Below are 9898 nucleotides of genomic sequence, written 5' to 3'. Positions count from 1 at the left end.
GGGGGGGGGTGTAGATGGGCTAAGAGGACGGTTGGGGTAGGGCTAAGTAGTTCTTCGCCATGATTTGGGTCACAACCCTTGGAACGACAGGGGGGAGGGAGCCAAGTTTTGTCCTCCACGGGGGTGAGATGGAGGAGAAAATAATTCACGTTTTCACGGTGAAAATTAGGGTGGCTGGTCGGGAGGTTAGACGTGGGGCTGATGAACCTCTCTCCCCCTATTGTCAATCGTGTTTTCGACGCGGTAATCGACGTTTTTCGAGGCCATGCGTTCTCGACGAGGGTGATTCGATTCGGTTCGACAGGTTTTCGGGATTAATGAAAAAAAGGACCGCTCCTTTTGAAGGATCGTGAACGAAGGCAAGTATAATAAGTACTCTTCGAAGAATATTCCTCCAACCTAACCTAACCTAACCTAACCTAATCTAACCTAACCTAACCCTCGACGAATTTGACACAAAGAAACTCGATTCGTTTACAATATTAATTCAAGAAGGTAACCAAGAACTTTTAAGAAGAATATTTTTCTTAAAGAAAAAGGGAGAACCTTTCTTTCGTTAACAATAGCGAGTCTTAACTTAAGTCCTTCGAAAAATCACTTCGGACAACTTAATCAGAGAGAAAGAGATTCCTTTCCCTGTTGGAATCGCTCGGTCAGCTCGACGACCGCCCCGACCACTTATCTCTGATAAGAGATAAATTACAAGACAGGGAACGAAATGTGGCCCGTGAGTCGTAACAGAGATCTAACAAGGCCGGCACATGATCTGGCAGCCGGATACGACACGTAGCTCCTTTTGGCTGCCGGTCAATCCAAGGTGAGTGGAAGGGGTGTCTTACGTGTAAATCTTACAAAAACGAAGAAAAACGAAGAGGACGTCACATAAGGAGACCCAGCAGGTGTTCGTCGTCTGCCTATCGGGCAACGAAGGGAAAGGGTCTAAGCTAAACACGACGGAATGTCTATAACTCTCGGAACTCGTCCGTCTCGAATTAACCTCTCTCTCAATTAAGACAATGGTCCCCCTTTCCCTCCAGTCCATCCGGACATCCTCTTCTCGTCGAAGCTCGAGAACGGAGCAGCAACGAAGGAACGAGGTTTCTCAGGGGTTCTCAAACAAGTGTCCGTCTGACCCTCCCCCTTTCTCGCCCGGTTGAATGTATATTTATATGGAGAACTGTGGAGAGAGGGGGGGCAAAGGATCGATGGAAGGACGGTGGAAGGAATTGCCAGCTTTCGACCTGGCCAGATGGACAGCTGTTTGGAAGAGAAATGAGAAAGTTTGTCCATTCGGAAGGAGGGGGAGAAGAGTGTTATCTTTTCAGGGGTGGAAAGTTGTGATTTTGACGTAAGATGAGAAATTGGTACGGTTTTCGTACCAATTGTATGAAATACGTTCAAAATATATTCAACGCTCTCCCTGATATTTCGATGAATTTTTTCCAGACACGCGAATCTTGAATAACGAATTTTTTCTTTTCACCCCTTCACCTCGTAACATTTCGAACATAATAATAATAAAATGCGTTACGTTTCCCTTTTCATTGTTAGTAACCTTGCCCTCCTTTTTCTTTCTTTTAATTTAAATTAACAATCAAACTGAAGATCAATACAGACCTACGCACAGCTACCAAGGTCTGCCAAGATTCTTCGTCACGGAACGAACGAACGGAATCAAGGATGGTCACGGGTTATCGATCGAGGGTGGAAGAGCAACACGATGTCACGGGCGCGTACAGAAGCGCTTGGGAACGCGATACAGGAATGCAGGAGTGTCGTGGTGAGGGGAGGGGGAACGTCGATACGTGTCTTCCTTTCCCTTTCCCTCTTCCTCTTCCTCTTCCACTCTCTCTCTCTCTCTCTCTCTCTGCCTCCTTTCGGGCGATCGCTTCGTCTTGAAGCAGTCCACTCTCGCTTTCGGCCAAGACGACAAGGCTTATCGATTAGTTGGCCGGATAGATGTGGCTCGGGATCGAGCCAGCATTCGATCCGACCGCGTTTATCTTCCCGCGAGCGGATGATGGTTGCTCCGCAACTTCGTCTTACGGGACATCCGGCAGGAAATGAATCTTCTTCGTTTCGAAGGACAAACGCGAACGGAGAAACGAATGGAGTTCGCGGGGATGAATTTGAATCGTGTTGAAGGGCCTCTCGTTTTTTTCTCGATCGTTAATCAAAACCTGTTGAACCTAACTAAGTTAACATTATTTAAGTAATTAACTTGTTAAGGCAGGAGGGAATTGTGAATTGAATTTTGTACACCGAAAAACTGATTTCAGATAAGATTGTAATTTATTATATATTATAGTTGGAGCGAATATTGAAATTTTGCACGGAAGAAATGATTTTGATTAATATGAATTTTATTCATATTTTAATTTCATTTTCATAATATATATGTGTATATATATATATATGTATGTACATTTTATATGTTGAAAAGTCGCGTCGATAAAATCGATATTAACTCTAATTTTGATTTTATTTCGTTTAATTAATATATATTAAAGTGTATATTAATGTCCAGTTTATACATATCCAAAGAGGGATTTAATAACGATATTTAATAATTAATTTGGGATGATAAAAAAAGAAGATGAATTAAATTAAAAATAAATTTAAAAAGAGAAAGAGAGAGAGAGACTTTTAATTGCTGGAATTTCTTTATACGATAAATAATAAATAATTACTATCAAATTATTAATAATTTTCTTCGAATGATTTTCCTCGCGAATTTTCCACGCGATTTGATCTAAAAATTTCAAAAAGTATGACTGAGGATATCTATGAGGATACTTTTATTAATTCTCATTGGTTCTCATTATTCGTTAAATCAACCTATATCGAAAGAGTAAAAACAATTAGGGGAAAAATTTCGCGGATAAAGTGAGATAATCAGAATTTTTTCGCGATGAAAAATGAGATACACAGGGAATGAGCAAAAAAAGCTCTTTAATAGAAAGCTCAATAGCCGTTGTATCGCGGGCTCGATTTCCATATTCGATTCGAATTGCACGATTTTAAGGGCCGGCTTAAATTATTTCACATAAATTCCCTCACGCTGCGTTCACAGCGAATTTGTCATAAGCCAACGTAAATTCGATGTAAAATCAAGATATACGTTTCGCGTTTCGGTAAATGGATCACACGATAATATCATTCGTGGTATAAACATACGAACGAAAATCCACGATGTCGAAAGATCGCAATTGCGATAAGAGTAGCTTCGAATTTGCATCGCTTAAATAAAATTTCCTATTAAATTCTAATAGGATCAAATTAATATCGTCGATAACATATGTATACGATAATTGTATGTATGTATATCCATAATCGCGTCTCTGACATTCTTAAAAAAATTTTTACGAAAAACGAATTTTTCTTCGAATATTTCACGCAAACAAGAAATTTTTTTTAACATTATTTTAATCGTGATTCATCGATCACGTGAATGGAGGATGAAAAAACGAAATCTAAACACGCATGGAATAGATCGTTCCTTCCAATGAATACCAAAGTAAAATATCGATTTTATCAAAAGCACGTTTTTTAATCAAAGACGAAAAAAGCGTCAAATCGATCAATTTCAACTGATTCGACACCTTCGAGTGAAATATTATCCAAACAATCCACACAAGTAACACAGATCTCTTTTCACGTACAACAGCCACGATTTGCGAACACCTCTTCCGCTTTATTCTCGAAAATTGCTCGAGCAAAACGAACGGAATCCCGTTCAAATAATAATCCAGGCAAAAATTAATTCAGTATAAAGACTTGGGATTTTCTGAACCGCGGAAACATTTCTGCGAAACGGAGCCAGTTTCGCGATCATTTCCGGCTTCTGTTCGGCCACTTTGCTCGCGCATGTATGAAGAATTGTATTTAAAATTCATTTCCCCCTTAACGGCAGTTTAATCAAAACCCCTCCACTTTGTCTTCGCCATTAAATTATGCTTTTTCCCTTCTTCCCCACACCGTGCGAAATGGCGAGTGTGTAAGATAGCCAGGGGCTTGAACGAGATCAAAATATTTCGTTGGATGGAAATAAATAAAGCCGCGATGGGATTCAAACAGAGCTATCCATTTCTATCATCTAAATCACTTTTATCTCTAATTTCAAAATAATTTCTGACCGGCCGCCGTTCCTTGTCCGTGGCAACGGAACTTGCCTTAGGGGAGAAAGAGAGAGGGAGGGATGGAAAAAGTTTTAACTCGATGCTTCGTTCGATATGGTACCCTTCTGTATAGAGGAATATCTTTCTTCTCTTCTGTATAGAGAAGATAGAGATTACGAGATGTTAATGTCTATGCTTTCTTTATTGGATTGGATAAAAGGATAATTAAATGTTCGACGAAGAGGATCAATTCGTAAATGTTCACAGTACTTTGCGATAAACCTTGTGGAAGAAGAAATAAAAAATAAATTTTTTAATTACTTACTCTATGGTTTCTCTGGAGAAATGATAATAATAATAGTGATAATAGAAGTTTATAAACGTTTTAAGTTCTAACATTAAATTGGAGTTTAGATTAAAATATTTATAATATTATGATCAATAATTTAAATTTAGAAGAAAAACTCACCACTTGTAACGCTACACTCTAGTTTTCCTCAGATGTTTTATTCCTCCCTGAAATCACCGCATTGTAAACTCAAACTGGCAAACCCTGCAACATAAGAAAATTTGTCAAGTATATAATCATATTTAAGAATATTCGCGATATGATCGCTAAGCGAAATATCTTGCTCGTATCTTAGCGTTTCAAAATCTAGTAAGTAGCTCTAACATCGGACTAGCACGTTTCCTCAATAGTTTCAGTAGAGATATTATATTTACGTATATACTTTCAATTTTTTGTATGAAATGATAAAGACAAATATAATTGCCGATATATTTCTCGATTATACTTGTATTTTATTGCGATATCACGAAATTGATACAAAACAGAGTTAAAAATAATATGCGTTTATTATAATAAAATATTACTATATAGAAAAATAATTAAAAAAAGAAAACAACTTTTTTTTTCGATATTTTATAGAAATAAAAGTTTCAATTTTCAATTCTGAATGTGTATTATTTAATTTTTCTAGCATATCGATTAGAAAGTGAAACGGGGTCCACATGCACGGACAATCTATTCTACCGGATGTACAAACGGGGTCTACATGCACGGACAGATAACTCCATAGATGAAATACTACGTAATATATGACCGTATATCTTCGTATTTTTTAACTCTCGAAACAAATGTATATATTTTAAATATTCTAGTTTGAACAGTTCACCGATTCTTTTCTTCTAACTTTTCTACATGCGTCAGTAAGATTTATTGAATCCTATGTGTATATTGTTTCCGATAGGTGTTGTATCATGTTCGTCTCAACCAGATATCAGGCGAAACACACCGACTCTCGGCACAAATACGCACGTGCAAACACGGTATACACGCGTCGAATCCTCGTAGCTCGAGGACACGATGTTCTCAAGAAAACGGGAAAATCTTGTGGACGTTTGGGCCAAGGATCGACATATGTTCGCGAAAAACTGTGAGCCTAGCAGCAAGAGAAACAGGAAGCTTCTTCGATCCTTGGACGTAATATCTGCAGTTTGCTGGTCCGCAAACAAACTTGCCTCTGTCCCTTCGCGCGAAACTCTTTCTTCCTGAGCTTTCTTCACTGTCGGCACTGTGGCATATCGAATTGTTTAGATTCTAAAATGTCGGTCAAGAAAACGATCGAGGAAAAAATTACTCTGTCGAAGAAATTCTTTCTTGGAATTCTGCTTGTGTTTTGACAACTCGAGAAGATTTAAGTATATACGTGTATTCTCTCGAATATTTATTTATTATCGATATTTTTAAAAAGGAATAAAACTATCCAACAACTCGAAATTACAAATTCATAATTACGGATTAAACTATCCGATCAAAATTGGCGGGCACAATCGGTTAAATAAACAAAATTGAATTACTAATTATCTATTTAACATCCGTACGAAATGATACAAAAGCAATCACTCGAAATACTAATATATGTAATAGTAATATAAATTACTTTTATCGAACGAATTTCCAACGAAATGAACGTCACGCGTGATAGAGAATGATATCAAGCGAATAACAGAGGAACGAATTCGAAATGATGAAAATTGACAATTTAATCCTTCGCGGGTTATTCTCAAACTATCTTTCGAACCCATCGGTCAACCATCGTACACACACACAAACATACACACACACACATAATATTCCCGTTAAATAATATTTGAAATGAAAAATGAAACGAGGAATAAAACACGAAACCTATGATAAATCAACCGATATAATCTTAACAAATCTACTAATTATCATCACTTTATCCCTATTTCCAACAAATTCTCTGCCCACGAAATATGTACACGGAATCGAACAGTGTTTCGAACCGATCAAAAAATTTTCGGAAATACAAGCTCGATGTCGATATATAATATCGTTATCATTCCAACGGAATGACAATAGATCGTCTGAACCTTTTCCAAAGCTGTGCACGCGTTTTTCATCCACTCTCCTCCCCACCAAGTTTCACATCCGTTCGCTGCCAAATTAATTCGTCATATTAGAAAGGTCGCATAAACGCGTTGCGTATACCACTGAAAGCATAACGATGTAACGGGAAACCATTTAATCTTTCGCGGTCAAATATGTTCCTCTCTCGTCGGGCGAGCGTTTCGTTGATCTACATTAATTTGAAATATTAAAACGTCGCTGGGGCGAAAGTGGCGCTGCGGTCATCGTTAAATATGACAAAGCTCTACCCACGGCCATTTAAACGCTTCACGCTTGGGATATATCCGCCGTATTGCTCTTTTTGTCCTACGATTTTGATTTAATTGGAAACGTTGGAACAACGTCGGCTTGCATTCAGCCCGCGAACGATTTTTTTTCTTTTTTTTTTTTTTTTCAACGAACGATGCCCCCATACGAACAACAACAAGCGTTTCTTTTCGTTATTTGACGATATAAATTTATTTGAGACGTTACAAAGTTTGAGGATAAATTGAAATCGAAATTAAACTTTTTTTCTTTTTTTTAACGAGATTCTTCAGAACAGATTATTAATTATTGCGAAACTTGGAGCCACATTTTCCGCAATCGATGGAATTTTGGCCAATTTATTAGCGAGATACGAAGAAGAATCGGAGAGGAGAGAGAGAGAGAGAGAGAGAGAATTATTGTTTGTCCATAGTTTATTCGAACAGCTTCGAATAAAAGTGTAATGTCGATTCGTAAGAGATTCATAGTGGTGAACAATTGGTCCCAAGGAAGCAGTAGAGGCAGAGAAATCGCCCTCGTAGGAGGCGATCCTTTAAACGTAGAATGCATCGTGAAGGCAAGACAAACTTGGCATTGGATCGATCCCATAAAAGTCGATCGATGGAACAAGAGGGGGAATATTTGAAAATTGAAATTTGATAATTTAATCTCTTTTTCTTTTCTCTTTATTTTGACATTTTTTCCGAGGAACGGAAAATCTCGTATCTAGAAATAAGAAAAAAAACAAAAAAATCCAATTTTAAACAGGACAGATTCAAAGATATTGAATTTCGAAATTTGAGATTCGTTTCACTTTATAAATATTTTATAAAGTTGAGACTTGTTTGTACACTTTTCCACGTTATATTTGCATTTTATACACTGAAATTTCCTATAGACGTGGTATAAATATCGATAATCTATTTACAAGAAGTGACGTAGAAAATAAATTTCGATATTCATTGCACCGAGTTATCCTAGAGATTCGTAATCAAATTTAAAAAAAAAAGAATTGAAACCACCGGTTATCCATCCCCAAATATTTCTCTTTACATATTCCATCTAAACGAACAATTTGTGCATAAATTCGGCAATTGTGTCCCTCGAGTTTTAGCAAGTTTTAATAAGTCTTCTTGTCCAAACACGCAAACATCGTCAACAGACGATCAGAAACGTTACCAAACAATCCAATATTACTTTGTACGCTTATTGCCGGTGTAGTTGGCTTTATCATTGTACACCTCCATTGTTCCCCAACCAATCCATTCGCCCCGGTAATTAGTTCTTAGCTCCTCCATTGGAATGGAAAACTGTAATCAATCGTGCTTTTGTTTCTTGCGAGCAAAGGAAAATCCTGTTACAAAGGGTACAACAATACGGGCAATTGTGGACATATTGTATATTTACGAAAGTATGATTTGTAACTAGCTTTCCAAAGGAGCGATAAAAGCGCAAATAAACAGAAAATGCAGAATGAACATTTTCAACGTGTAAAGGACAACGATCTGTAACAAGAATTCTAATTAAACTAAACTCCCCGGTATACGTCTATAAGGACAGTTTATTATCACTAGAAACTTTGCATTCTTTTAATTCTCAACATATTCGTTTATTGTTCATTCGAATATATTTCATTTTAACAAATATATAAATTCTCGATATTCCTGATATTCCTCACGACATTGCTTGCTGGAAGGAGGGCGTATCTCCTTTTCCCCGATAACGCGCAGTCTAGACGTATTCAATAACATTCACGAAGCATCGTACGTAAGGAATTACCAATGTGTATTCACCGTTTTCCTCGAGCCACTGTGGAACCTGGCCTGTCCACACCGGGGCCGGCTCGGTTCTCGAGACGGCGGCTGCTTTCAAGGGCGATTTCATGCGACGACGATTTAAGATCCCCCTCCCTCCCTGCCTCAGCAGCCGTGGTGACCGATCTCGAGCTCCTCCTTTTGCGCACAAACCCATCGAGATTACCGCGAACAGAAAAGAGGCTCGACTCGGGACACGGCCAGGATTTTTCTCTCTCGAATGACCGAGCATCGATCCCTTTCCCATTTCATCACCCTCTCCTCTTTCGTTCCTCTCTACAGTCTTTCCTTGTCGGATAGAGCTCGATAGTTATCGATGCTGAGTTCCTCGAGCTCGATAACCACGATACTTGCCTCGTCAGGGAGGGTTTAAGAGAGGATAGATCTTACGTGAAACGTACTCTTCTTACAAATTTCCATCGAACACGTGCTGCCATCTTCTTCTAATTTTTCATCGAATATCATGAATATATTTGTCGTTCATTGAAATTCAGTTATTGTTGAAACTATTGTCATTCAGAATTCGATAGAATTGTTGCTAAATGATCGCTCTATTGTTCAGAATTCGATTCAAATTTTTATTATCTTTATTATTATTCAGAGTTTGGTGGAATTGTTGCTCTATTGCTCTATTGCTCAGAATTCAATTGCTTCGATTGAAATCTTTATTATTATATGTGAAACTTTTTCTTTCTCTCAAATTTCTATTAAATTCATACTTGTCGTTCATTGAAATTCAGTCTGTCAATAAAATTATTATCATTCAAAATTCAATAGAAGTTGTTAAATTATTGCTCTATTGCTCAGAGTTCAATTCAAAGCTTCGATTCAAATTTTCATTATCTTTATTATTATTCAGAGTTTGGTAGAATTGTTGCTCTATTGCTCTATTGTTCAGAATTCAATTGCTTCCATTCATAAATCTTTATTATCTTCTTCTAATTTTTCATCGAATCACGAATATATTTGTCATTCATTGAAATTCAATTATATTAAAATCATTATCATTCAAAATTTGGTAGAATTGTTGTTCTATTGCTCTATTGCTCAGAATTCAATTGCTTCCATTCAAATCTTTATTGTCTTCTTCTAAATTTTCATCGAATCACGAATAATTATACTTTTCCATTGAAAATTAAATTTATCGTTAAAACCATTATCATTAAGAATTCGATGGAATTGTTGTTAAATAATTGTTGTTCTATTGCTCAGAGTTTGCTCAGAGTTCAATTGCATTTCAAATTTTTATTATTACACGTGAAACTTTTTCTTTCAAATTTCCATTA

General features: G+C 37.1%; 1 protein-coding gene across 1 annotated transcript in view; it reads right to left on the bottom strand.

Moving 5' to 3' along the window:
• Positions 1-9898, bottom strand: part of LOC102677831 — a 352155-nt gene that overhangs the window by 200523 nt on the left and 141734 nt on the right. Inside the window, exon 4 of the mRNA XM_006610354.2 lies at positions 4588-4671. The gene's annotated coding sequence lies outside the window, so the exon portion shown is untranslated. The remainder of the gene's footprint in view (positions 1-4587; positions 4672-9898) is intronic.

Source organism: Apis dorsata, unplaced genomic scaffold (genome assembly GCF_000469605.1).
Source record: "Apis dorsata unplaced genomic scaffold, Apis dorsata 1.3 scaffold_73, whole genome shotgun sequence".
NCBI lineage: Eukaryota > Metazoa > Arthropoda > Insecta > Hymenoptera > Apidae > Apis > Apis dorsata.
Note: the sequence above shows the minus strand (reverse complement) of the source record. Positions and strands in the feature narration are given on the sequence as shown.